The sequence below is a fragment of the Lissotriton vulgaris genome, chromosome 5 (genome assembly GCF_964263255.1).
Source record: "Lissotriton vulgaris chromosome 5, aLisVul1.2, whole genome shotgun sequence".
NCBI lineage: Eukaryota > Metazoa > Chordata > Amphibia > Caudata > Salamandridae > Lissotriton > Lissotriton vulgaris.
In genome coordinates, this window is record NC_141693.1 from 147,496,398 (window position 1) to 147,510,183 (window position 13,786).

A 13,786-nucleotide genomic window follows, 5' to 3' on the forward strand; every position below is an offset into this window, starting at 1 on the left:
TCTGGCTAACACTGATAGGATTTCAAAGGTGAGACCGATTGACTATGCCAATGCTTGTTTTGCAAAGTGCCTAAATGTAGTTTTTGAACCCTAGCTCTGCCTGCACCTAGGGAAACCTAGCAACCCTATACATGTTTGAAAACTAGACACCCAGGGGATCCAGGATGGGCGTGACTTGACTGGCTCTCACCTATGTTCTGTTACCCAGAATCCCTTTCAAACCTAAAAATTTGTAAAAACAAAACACATTTTCCTCACATTTCTATGGTGGAAAATTCTGGAATCTGCGTGGATCCACAAAGTTCCACCCCCGCATTCCTCAAAGTCTTCCAAGAAAAATTTAACTTCACTTGTGTGGGTAGGCCTAGTGCCCCGGACCAGAAACGGGCCAAAACGCTACGTGGACACACCACATTTTCACAGTGAAAAAGGACCCATTTTTTGCAAAGTGCCTAGCTGTCGTTTTTTAACTCAAGCTCTGCCGGCACCTAGGGAAACCTAGCAAACCTATAATTTTGGAAACTAGACATCCAGGGGAATCCAGAATGGGGCACTCTTAATCCCTATGTTTTGGGCTCTTCCCAGCCACAGGCCCTTGCCCCACCCACACAAGTAAGGTATTGTTTTACTCGGGAGACTTAGGGGGAACGCTGTGGGTTAGGACATTTGAGCCGGCACGTTGATTAAGCTAAATTTAAAGTTTGCAGGGGCTTCTCTGGGTAGGTGAATGTTGGGGTCCCACGCAAGCCATACCTTGCTGGACTCCCCCAGGTGTCTAGTTTTCAGAAATGTGTGGGTTTGGTAGGTTTCCCTAGATGGCCGCTGAGCCCGGGGCCAAAATCTCATGGGACCACCCTTTGCAAACCCAGGTTGGTTTGTGATAGGTAATTTTGATGTTGCATCAATAGGTTTTGGGCCCTTGCCTGTTGCGGGTCCTGGACCCACCCACGCGAGTGAGGTACCATTTTTATCGGGAGACCTGGGGGAACGCTGGGTGGGAGATTATTTGTGGATCCACGCAGATTCCAGAACTTTCCCACACAAAAATTTGAAAAAAAGTGATTTTTTTTTTGTCCAGTTAAATTTTAGGTTTGCTGGGGATTCTGGGTAGGAGAATGTAGGGGGGCCCACACAAGCCGAACCTCGCTGGACTCCCTTGGGTGTCTAGTTTTCAGAAATGTGTGGGGTTGGTAGGTTTCCCTAGATGGCCGCCGAGCCCGGGGCCAAAAGCTCATGCGACCCCCCCTTGGAAACACAGGTTGGATTGTGATTGGTAATTTTGATTTCACCTCAATAGGTTTTGGGCCTTCCCTGCCGCGGGTACTTGGCCCACCCACAAAAGTGAGGTACCATTTCTATTGGGATACTTGGAGAAATGCTGGGGGGTGGGGTGGAAGGAAATTGTTTCTTTTAGCAGCGTGAACATTTGGGCACAATAATGCAAGGAAAATGTGACAGTCACATTTTGAGTTTTTCAGGACATTGTGGGTAAGGATACTTGGGATCCACAAGAGAGGCATCACCATGTACTCTCATGGGTGTTTAGTTTACAGCAATATCTACAGTTGGTAGGTTTTTCTTAAATGGAATGTACACCTTGGTGGAGAGACAAAAAAGACAAAGATTACTACACAGGCATCTATTCCTCAAGCACACACACACATACTGGTTGGATTTGGCTAGAAGACGAGTGTCGGTTCAGTATATAAAATGTTATTAACAAGAGATTTCACAAAAATGAAATGCACTGTTAATAATTGAAAGGACAAGAAACTGAACCATTGACTCGCTGCTCGTGAGCTGTAAAGCCACGACAAGGCACCAACCTCTTTACAGGCCCTTCATACACCTTTTATACGTGTGACACATACAAAGCCATTCACACGCCAGCCACAGGCCCAGCACATTACAACATTCACACCAGCAGACAGCGCCATTCAAGGGCCCATCACTTTCACACCCCCACATTCCTGACACAGCAACCACACCAGCTCACGGATTGTGTGGAGTGGCGTTTGGCTAGCAGTGTGTGTAGTGACCAGCAGCAAGTCACTACTCGCACACCGCCAGCCAAGCGCCAGTCCATGCACACCACCAGCCAAGCGTCAGCCTACACACACTTCCATCACACTTAGGATTTTTTTATACAAAACAGAAATCACAAACAAATTGCAAATAGATACAAATCTACTAACACAAAATTTGAAACTAAATACATTGCACAAATGCCAACCTTGAAACTGAACAAAAAATATAAAACAATAGAGACCAGGCAGTTCACTTTACCACTCATGGGCAGCAGAGTTAGAAGGGCACTCTGGCAGTACATACGAGTCTCCTTCTGCGTACCTCTTCGCCAACAGACTCTACATCTCCTACTGGGGAAGTCTTTGGAGGGTGTGGGAGGAATGTGATCAGATGCAGTCAGTCTCTGAACCATAGTCAGAGGAAGACTCAAAAAGCATACCAACAACCTGCTGAGCAGTAATCCTGCGGCTAACCATTATCCTTACTAAGAAAGGAGACTGCACAAACAAGTCAACAACAACCAACACTGTGCAAAATAAGTAAGTAAATAAAATGTGTGCCTTTATCACAAAGATCTATATATTCAAAAACTATACGATTCACTGGCAAGAGACAGCTACACTCACCAGCACCTACTCTGCAGAGACACAGCAAAAACCCATGACTCACATGACAACAAAATACACATTGAGCAATAATGTAAAAAGATTTTGACACTCAAAAAACAGAAGCTAAACATACTGCTATTATTACACTATTGTCCAGAAAAGTCTTACAAATATTTGGCCCCTTGAGGAAGCGACCCTTGCCCAAGGGGTCGCTTCCTTTACAAACAAAAGACATCCCTGGTGCCTAGTAGGGGCAACCCTACTGATCGATCGCAACGCTGTGCGCGATCGTGCAGTAAGAATGCCCCGCATTGAGACATCAGGGGAGAGGAAAAACTCTTTCCTCACCACAATGCCTCAATGCATCCCAAATTCCCCCCCCTCCCGCCCCCGGAGCAAAAAAGTGTTCCTTGCGACGCCTGGAAGCTAATTGCTTCCAGCTTGTCCTGGGCTTCCTGATGACGTCCGTGCGCGCTGATGTCATGCCTGGATCGAGGGTGGCAGCCGAAACTCTTCCGCTGCCATCCCCCTTTGTGGGGGCTAGATGGGCTGCCCATGGGGGAGCACCAGCTCTTCCCGCATGGGTGGTTGCCATGATGGAGCGGTTCCGTCATGAGCACACGCCCACCGTGGCTCATAACGGAACCATTCCATCATGAGCACTGAAGGGGTTAAATGTAAGCTTAGTTGGTTATTTGCAGAAGAGTCCACAGGGTGAGTGGTCATTGTAAAGGGTGAAAGAAAGTTTGTGTAAGGTACATGGAGTATTTTGATAAGAAAGGAAGTTGTTGAGACTGGACAAATTGAAGAAGCTCATTATGGTACCGAAAGGTGTCAGCAAGTTTTATGAACCAATGAAGGTGATCAAAGTTTTGCTGAATTCTGTAAAGTTGGAGTATAATAAAAGTTGGCACATCAGTTGTGTAGTGGTGTGTTGGAAGGAAGAAATAATGTCCAAGTGTGTTAGTGCATCTCAAGGGTATTCGTTTGAAGCGGACAATGATAAGGGGTTGTGGGGGATGCTGTGAGTGGTGGAGCTTTGAGTGATGCAAATTTGAGGATGCTGTAGATGATGAGGATGGAAGTCTGCATGTTGTTGTAGAAGGTGGTCTGGATGTTGTGGAAGGAGGAGATGCAGTACCAGAAATGGCTCATGATTGTACTCCAAGTAATAATCATCATGTTTCAGATTGTTTCCCAAGGGGTGGGAATTGCTATATCTTCCAAGGGATGGCCAGTTAAACCAACAAAGTAGTTATCTGACAGTGTGATAAGCAGACCACTGTGCAACAGTACTGGGTGTGTTATCACTCATTATGTACATGTAGTTATTTTGTTAGTACAATATATAATCTGTTTATTTTGTGCATAGTTATACAGTGTATTTTTGTTTTTCTAAGGGGAAAAGAAGTGTTGTGTTGATAGTTTGATGTAAGAGGTGAGGTCATGTGGAATGTTATGTGAAAGTTCTGTGAAGATATCTAAGGCGGAGTTGCGGACTTCTGGGGGCATTTGGGCTGAGGGAATAGCAGTTGTATGCAGTGCTTGCCTAGAGATATATATGCTGGAATTTACCAATAAACCTTGGAGCTGAACCCGCCTGATGTCCTTAATACTACAGTATCCATGTGGTAGTAGGACAGTGATTTTATGTTTTTTGTCAAGCCCGGCTTTATGAATCACACCCATGGCGTTTAATTTAAATTCTGCATCTCGTTTTGTGCACCTTTTTTGGTTTAGGCCTGCCTGTCAAGGCGCAACATTAATGTTTTAAATTCCTGTTTTTCAGTTATTTCTCAATGGATTATCTGATTTGAGTATCTTTACTATTGAAACTCTCCATGCAGACTTTGAACGCCACTTTAATCCTTAGGCATTAACAGGCATAGCATTCCTGTTTATTTTAATTAAGTTTTTTTAAGGGATTGAGAAAGAGTGCAGATTCAACCCCAGTTTCAGAACGATGACTGTAGGTGAACAATGGTCTCTTTTTCGTCCCGAAAAAACCGGCCTTTCCCAAACTGTATTTTCTCTGCATTTGTGAACGCAAAGCACCAACATGCTAAATCCACTGCTTTGGCACTAAGGAATATACAACTTGGAAGGGAAACACATGCTTCTCGTTTGCTTTCCTTCTGATTAGGTTGCGTTTTCATTGTGTTTATGGTATCATGGCAGGAGGAACCTTCTGACACACAAAACAATAATGCTGTGGTGACCGCTCTTGCCAGCATGTTCGTTGTATCAAAAATCGGGTTCAGGATTGTGCTCGGTATGTTTTTAACGTTTAAGGGAAAGACAGCCGTGTTGCTCTGTAACAGCCTATGAAAATAACATTTTGAAAATCCATTTTTTTAAAATGTTTTTAAGTTAGCATTGACATGTTCTCCCGATGTGTTTAGGATCTTCGTGTCAATTTCTGAAGACGTCTCCATTTCTGCAGCAGATCATGTATATGTGTACCTATAAAGCGTGAGGATTGCCATTCATTTAAGATGTATTTAGTTTCTTTATTCAGGAGGTGAGGTTTCTACCTCCTGAATATCATTGACCCAAACCTGGACATTGTTTACTAGTTGCCTTCTAGCGATATGCATGCTCCTTTGCAGATTTTTCTTAATAGATTTTTGATGTTTTGTAGCACGCTGCAACTTCACCATTGTGGATACTTGGAGGCCTAGATTGCAAAACAGATAAAAACCGGTCAGGAGTGCTGGTGGAGCTGCTGAGCATTCTCGTATTCGAGGAAGCTGGTACATCACCGCATGGAGGGGGAGAGGGCGGCTCGGGGAGTGGTCTAAGTGCACTATAAAAACATGTGAACTGTGGCAGGAGGTGCAAAGCTGTGGTATGGGGTGGATGACAAGCGCTGTGGGATCAACGAGGGTGATGTGGATAGAAGGAGCCATGAGCCTCCCTTATTTACTCATAGCTGTAACATAAAATAAACAAAACTACAAATTCTAGAATGCAAATTTCTACTAGCGAAAAATCTAAACCAGGGTTACAAGTCATTGGTGACATGAATCCTTCTGGCAGCTTATCTTGGTTTTGTGTTGGGATGCGAGGAAGAAGTGAGGTTGCCAGAATGGTGCTCGCTGAGAATCCCGCTTGCCCATTTGTTATAACTGGGCTGCAGTATGATAAAAATATTTTTTAGGAACACAGAGCTGCGATCCTCCCATGAAAAGGCGGGGGAGGGAGAGATATTGGAGATATTGGTTAAGGGCAGGCACTGGATATTGACTCAGGACCTTCACCAGACCATCACTGTACTTTTTAAAGGAAACAGAAATGGCAATTAGTATTGTTACTATAAGTATTGATATATTAGTTACCCCTTAGCGATTTCAGGGTGACCCACTTCGTGCTATTTCCCAAACCAGGAATGGATTTGCAAGAGCCGAAACCCAATAATTTACGCACCCCAATTGCTAGCTTTGGCAACCAGGCTCCAGCGTTCTGATTGATCTAGCAGCGAAAAACACTACCCCCCCCCCCCCCCCCCAACATTAAACCTACCTTTATAGTAAAATCAGATAGAAACTGGGGCCACCCAATAACTGAGTTCCAGTTCAAAAATAAGTTTAAAAGATTTATTACTGAATTCTTAATAGAAGCGATCCAGAAAAATGACTCGATTGTCATGAAGGCTCCGATACAAAATACAAGATCATGAAACAGAGTAAAAATCCTTGTTTAAGCTGTTAAATCTCTATATTCTAGTGTCAGACTTGCAAAGATTACTGACAAAATTCTGTGGGAGAAGAAGAAAGTCTCAAGTAAAATGGACAGTCTTGTGAGGAAAAATGAGAAGTCACCCCCAAACCTTCAAAACTAGGAAGTTTGATACACATTTTATACACAAAGAATTAGCAAAACTGAGGATTCAGCATGGCTTGATCATGGTTAGATCGCACTGGCAATTTCAAAATCGACTATGTAATGCTTAAAACTCTTAGCACTAACCCATTTCTTAAGGTAAAAACAAATCTTCCGTTTACCCCCTCAGCAACTGCACTCTGGAGATGTACAATAGATAATTAAACTTTTCTCAAACAAAAACTCATATGTTCTAACCACAGGTCCACATCGGAATTTCCATCAGCGAGTCTCTGAATAGGCGGGGGAACAAACAAGAGCAAGTTGAGCAGAACACCAAAAACGTTATCCATTCTAATAAAATGGAGTCTTGTACCAAAATGTGGCATGACTATGTGTAGTAACCAAGTCCACGCTGGTAGTAGTATTTCAAGAGGATTTATTCAGGTTGGTTACAGCATAGTAGTACAGAAGTTATCAACATTCTAAGTGACATCAACTCTAGAGTGTTCTACAGATGGAGGAGTGGAAAGCATGTAAAACATAATAACCAGGATATTACACTATGCTAGATTATTAATCACACTTCTAATCATAATTTAGTTGTTCTAAGTGCATCTTCAGTATTTCATCTCTTGCGACCATATACATCACTTATATTACTAATTTTCATAATTGATTTGCCAACCAAAATCTTCACATGAGAACAAACGTTAACACCTTGCTTCACCTGGTTTGCTGTGCAATGTGCCACGTTTTTCTATATGTTGCTTGTCAAATGAATGCATGTCACTACCCAGTATCTGGGCATTCCTTGTGCATGCTAGAGTGCTGTGTGAATATAAATAATGCTTTCCACATGTGCATATCAAAGGATGGAATAAGAGTATGATGAAAATCATGATAATCTATTCTTATTCTTTCTTGGTTAATAGGCAGTCACATGTTTCCTGCATTGCAGCAAGGCGGTCCGCATGTCTTCTTGTTTTTGTAATATATATTTATAGTGAATCTGACTGACATTAGGAGGACATTGAGTGGTTCTTAACAAACCCCATACGGGGTAAGTAAGACCTTTCCTGACAAAAGTCCAAGATCCTTTAGAACTGTTCATACTAGGGTTAAAACATGTCAAACAAATTGAGTAGGGTGTATGGAAGATAAGGGTACACTAAAGAAACCAACACTTTTGTAACCATACGTGGGACTTCAAAGGATAAAGGGAAACTGGATGTTCCTAAGGTATCTTTATACAAGCAGTCCCCACCAGGTAATACCCCGCAGTGCTCCCTGTAATATGATCGAGCCAATCCTGGTTTCTAGGGACCAAGATGAGACCCGATGATGAAGCATGCCACTAATAGTGTAGGTGAGGGTATTTTAAAAAAAAAAACAAGGATTCCGGATGAAGTTTTCTCTATTCTTGGTCCGTGTGCAGATAAGTAGGACTATATGATACCTATTTGAGTAGTATTGAACTAGGGAGGCTGTATCCTATACTCTCATTTAAAATCCTCTCCACCACTGACAGTTGAGCCAGCTCGGTAGGATTTTGTGTCATCTTATCCTGTATCTAGACATTTTCATCATGAACATTATTCAGATTGGAGTAAAGAAATACCTTTATGGTCTAGTCACAATCCCCAAGGGGCAACAAGGAATTGACCCTCAGAAAATTGATGTCTTGATACATTATTGATTAAGGCACTTGCAGCAGGGGTGGTCTCAGTTACGTTTAGTAGTTGGTGGTACACCTATTTGTGAATGAAAAGTCAACTGTAGAGTCGGAATCTTTTGTAGCTTTCCTCTTTATAATGTTTTTATAATGGAATTTAATACTCATTGTGTAATGACTATTATTTTCTTTCTCTTTTTCTTGTAGGGATTACATGGGTATTTAATACAATTTAGGAGTGGCACAACAGAATAATTTAAGAGTACGGCGATATAGGTATACCACAGATTATTGGTTTACTCTTATGGATTTATATATGATTTTTGGACCAAAATAAATATGTTTGTTGGAGATTTCCATCTTTATTAGAACATTTCCCACTAGGGTTTAACTGGTTGTCACCATTTAACATTTGTATGGAAGTTATTTTCAGCTTGACATTGGTACAAATCTATTAGTACATTGCAAACCCTGAACTATTACATGTGTTCGCCTCAGGTTTCGATCTCTACTGAACAAAATGTTTGCATTTAATTTTTATGATTTCTCATATTGTGTCCTGTAACTATTTTGATGTAAGATTTCTAAACAGAAAGAAATTACACTGTTTTCACTTCAGTGCAAGGGACACTTTTTCCGAAATACTTTATCAGTCTCTATTACTTTGTTGTCTATAGTAAACATTTTCACATGACATTACCTTTAGAGTGTTGATGCTTATTTTCCTGAGAAGCATTTATATTGTAATATTAGGCAATACCTGTAAGCAGTTTTGCACTTGGCTGGGAGAGCACAGCCAGGCTGAAACTACTACGCGTATTCTCTAAGATAGGTGAACACTAATTGTGATATTCACAGGAAGGTATTGGGGAAAGAAGGCATAATGATATATTGGTTGTTACTGTTAAGATGCTTGCTGCATGTGCTAGCTATAAATGCCCTAGAAAGATATTGTCTGACAAGTAGACAAGACAATCAAAATGCTGCATTTGTTAGTGTACAGCTGCTGATTCACAATGATAAAGTTGACCTTGTGCAATGCCTTCGCCCAATTTAGACTCTGAGAAACACAAATGAAGTAGGCAAAGCTTAGACCACAAATAGGTGTGACCTTTATTCATGAAGCCTTCCTGATATCCTTGCATTGGTAGAAATGTCACCCTTGAAGAAAGGCTTACTTCTCCCACCAAAGATATTATGCTAAAATATTTTTGACAACAAAAACACTTGGTAGATTTACGTTTGAAAACTCATGTGCACGCCTCCTTGTGGAACTCCCTCCCACTACATTTGACGCAGGAGAATGACTTCGTTGAATTCTGTAAATCGTTCTACCTCATCTATTCGCCCTAGCATTTAGATAGCGCTACCTTCTTCTTGTAATTCCTTCTTAGTTATTCCTTGAATTCCTGGCTTGTTGTTCATTGTTAGATCTGGGGGTCTTTAGTTGGCAGAGGTAGGTACCAATGTCCAAATAGGGACCCTTGCTTCTAGTCAGGGTAAGGGGGATACACTCATTAGATAAACCCTGCTCACCCCCTTGGTAGCTTGGCACGAGTAGACAGGCTTATCAAAGGCAATGGGTAAAATATCTGTACCAACACTCACAGTAACACAGTGAAAACACCACAAATGGACTCCACATCAGTTCAGAAAAATAAAGTTCTTTAATCTAAACTAGACAAGACCAAAACGACAAAAATCCAGCATACACAGTACAAGAATATGATTTTAAGAGTTCTAGGGTTTGCATCAAAATAATTCACAGTTGCGTCACGTTTGGCCAAAAGTACCTGTAGATGCGACAAAAGTTCCAAGTGGAAGCTGCAGCGTTGAAAAATAAGCAGTGCGCCACTACTGAGACCCAGGGGAGGCGAGGCGACAGTCCCGCTGCTATCAGCGGACGTGTTGCGACAAATCCGGTCGGTATGGGGAGGGATGCGATACCTTTTATGGATTCTGGTGCGGAGGTTCGGTAGGAAGCGTCTCGCACAGGCACAATGCGACGATCTTTGGGACCGCGACGATCTCCGGTGGGTCGACTATGCTCGGAGCAACGTTGCTCTTCTCCTCTCGCGGCCCCTGGATGCGTTGGCTCTGCAACGATGTTCGCAGCGACGTGATGTGGTCCACAAGAAAGCGGTGCAACGATCTCACTCAGCGACGACAGGCTCTGCGACGATACTCGCAGCGACCAGAATCTTCCCGCACCGGTGCGATGCGCTCCGCAAGCGAGCGATGTGTCGGTTCTTGCAGCAGCAACAGCCATGCGAGAATCTTCACGGCGACGGGAATTGTCTTGCACTGTCGACGATGCGCTCAGCAAGCGAGCGATGCGTGAAAATTGTAGGTCTCTTCTTTTCTTCTTGTCCAGCTCCCCAAACAGCAGGCAACAACTTTCTTTTTTTTGTTTTAATTATATTTTATTTTAGATTTCAAAAGAAAGCACACATTACAGAACAATGCAAATACCAAATATTGCCTCCTACATATGTTCGCCCAAATATTGCCGGGAGCTTTAAATCAACTACACTTTAGCATCATATTATAACATTTCTAAGAAACACAATCATGAAAAATAAAGAAAAACCCCAGCTAAAAAGAAAAGACAAATTAGCAAATTGGCAAAATGGATCATCCTATTCCTGTTCTCCACTTCTCCAAAGGTCCCCATATCTTAATACCTCGAGCTCTCCCTACCCTACCCTACCCTTCCTTGCATATATATATTTCTCTAAATTATGTATAGCAGTAAGATTTGATAACCGCACTTGCATAGTTGGGGGATTCTTATCTAACCATACCCTTGCTAACATTAATCTGAAGACAGCTGCTGCCATAAACATAAACATTACATCACCTGAATCCATTTGGACATTTCCTGCGTCTACTCCCAACATAATTAAGCTTACTGTAAAGGTTGTCCTTATCTTTAATGAGTTGACTAAAAATTGTTCGATGTCCTTAATTAACGTATAAAGTTGAGGACATGTAGCAAACATGTGAACGATATCTGCCTCTGTAGAGTTGCATCTGGGACATATAATACCCTCTGTACCCCCCCATTTCGCAATCCTGGCTGGAGTATGGTACAGCGAGAATAATGTTTTGTAGTGCTGGGATTGCAAGGGGGCAGAACATAGCATGGACCTCCCTAATTCCATTGATTCGTTGAATGATTCAGGAGCAGCCTCTATCCTATCCTCCCATTTGGCCCTATGCTTATCCAAATCATCTGCTCTATTTTTTGTCAGTGCAGCATATATTAGCCTAATGGAGTATTCCTCCCCCGTACTTGGCCCTTCCATCAAGTCATTTGTGTGAAAGCCCAACGGCCCCCCTTGTTTATTCCTAAGAAAACTCCTAATCTGAAGGTATTTGAAGAAGTCCCTTCTATTTATTTTATATTTTCTAACCAGTTCCTCAAATTGTACAATCCCCTCTGAGTTTAATAAATCCCCAATTTGATGTATCCCTTTATTTTCCCAGTTCGCCATCACTGAATCTGCAAAGATCTCTTCCGGGAAGGATTTATTTTTATAAACTTTCGTGTACCTGTTGAATCTACCCATACCTATCTTTTTCTGAAAAGTACTCCAGATTTTAAGTGCGGCCCTAAGAGTCTTATATGCCTGCCTTCTAAGGTAGCCCAAATCCGTAAAGTACAGAAAACAGTTTGCGGAATTTGGTCCTAGTACCACTGAGTAGGCTTCGATTGACATAGTGACGGCCTTTGATGACCCCACGCCTCCTCCTATTATTCCCTGCATATACTGGAGAGCGGCAGCCAAATAATATAATCTAAAATCTGGAGCACCCCAGCCCCCTCTATCCCTTGGCAGAGTGATAAATTTGTAAGCCCTACGGGTTTTTCCTCGTGCCCAGATAAATCTATTAGCTACGCTCTCCAGCCTATTGAACCATTTGTTCTCAAAACTTAAAGGTATTGATCTGAATAGGTACAAAAATTTAGGCAAAACCATCATCTTCAACACATTTGTGCAACCGACCAAAGACAGATGTAGATTGTTTATCCTTTCCAGGTCGCTATTAACCTTTGCTACCAGTGGTTCCATATTGCGCTCGACTAACTCCTCCAGTTTTACAGATATATCAATCCCTAGGTATGTTGCATTGTTAACCACCCTACTATCTGAGCTTGTAGCAAACCTGTTAATGATAATCTGGGTTTTAGTTCTATTCAAACAATATCCTGAAATCAGCCCAAATGCATGTGCTTCTGCTTCTACTCCCACCATGGCTATATCCGGATTTGGGGTCAATATAGCGACATCGTCCGCATAGGCGAGAGTTTTCACAATACAGTTGTTTAGTACCATAGGTTGGATATCCCGGTTTCCCTCTAACTTGCGTAATAGTGGCTCTATATACAGGGCAAATAGCAGTGGGGAAGACGGGCAGCCCTGGCGAGTCCCCCTTTGTATATGTATTAATTCCGTATGCCCTCCGTTTACTCTAATTTTAACAACCGGGTCTCTATACAGGGCTTGTATTGCTCCTATATACCCTGGACCAATACCACACCACTTCATAACTTCCCATAGATATTCCCAGGCGACCCTATCAAAAGCTTTCTCAGCGTCTAGAAACAGTGCTGAAATAGGGTCGCCTGTGACTTCTGCCGCATCAATCATGGTGATCAGGGTTCTGACGTGCTGTGCCGTGCCCTTCCCAGGTATGAAACCATGCTGAGATGGACTCACCAAATGTTCTATACAACCTGTTAATCTCTTTGCCAGCATCTTAGAATAAACCTTACTGTCTGAATTCATTAGCGTAATGGGTCTGTAGGAACCAGGTAGGGTTGCGGGCTTCCCTTTTTTAGCTATAACAATTATATCAGCCCCGCGCCATGAATCTGGTGGCTGCCCCCCTTGTTGTACAAATAACATAACCTCAAACATATAAATTAACAGATAATCACGAAACACTTTATAAAATTCAACCGGAATTTGATCAGGTCCGGTCGCCTTCCCTGATGGTAGACTATTTAGTGCATCGATACATTCCTCCAGCCTTAAGGTAGATTCTAACATTTCTCCTTCTTCTCTTGTGACAGAGGGTGAGCACATACCTCTAAGGTAATTCCTTATTTCAACTATTCCCTCTGTATCTTCCTGTGTATACAATTTCTCGTAAAAACTTCTAAAGACATCTCTGATCTTATCTGAGTCTGTGACAATGCCACCCATTGGATCCATTATCTCCTTTATCTCCGCGGCTGCCCTCTGTTGTCTAACTTTAACCGCAAGTATGTGGCCCACTTTCTCACTACACTCAAAGGCCTCTTCCTTCTTAGCCAGGTATTTTTCTGCAAGTTTTTTCGAGAAACTTTCTACTGCGTCTGCCCTCAATGCTACTAGTGCTAATAGTATGTTTTCCAAGCTAGATTTGGATTGTACTGCAGTAACTAGTTTTGCTTCCTCAGTGATTATCCTTTGTCGGATAGCTTCATTCTTTACCCTCTCTTTCTTGTGTCTGGTCAACACATAACTCAATGTCTCCCCTCTGACACCTGCTTTAAAGCAATCCCAGGTTTGCCCTAGAGAGGCAGTTCCGTGATTGATCTCCCAAAAGGACCTGATCCACCCTTCCATGTATTTCCTATACTCGAGGTCTTGAAGAAGACTCC

The 13,786-nt window shown here is 42.3% G+C and overlaps 1 protein-coding gene across 3 annotated transcripts in view; it reads left to right on the forward strand.

The window, feature by feature from the left end:
- Nucleotides 1-13,786, forward strand: part of MRRF (mitochondrial ribosome recycling factor) — a 150,935-nt gene that overhangs the window by 66,311 nt on the left and 70,838 nt on the right. For 2 of the 3 annotated variants that reach the window (XM_086921088.1, XM_086921090.1), the window contains one exon: nucleotides 8,341-8,409. The exons of the other annotated variant lie outside the window; for it this stretch is intronic. The gene's annotated coding sequence lies outside the window, so the exon portion shown is untranslated. The remainder of the gene's footprint in view (nucleotides 1-8,340; nucleotides 8,410-13,786) is intronic. 3 annotated transcript variants of the gene reach the window in all.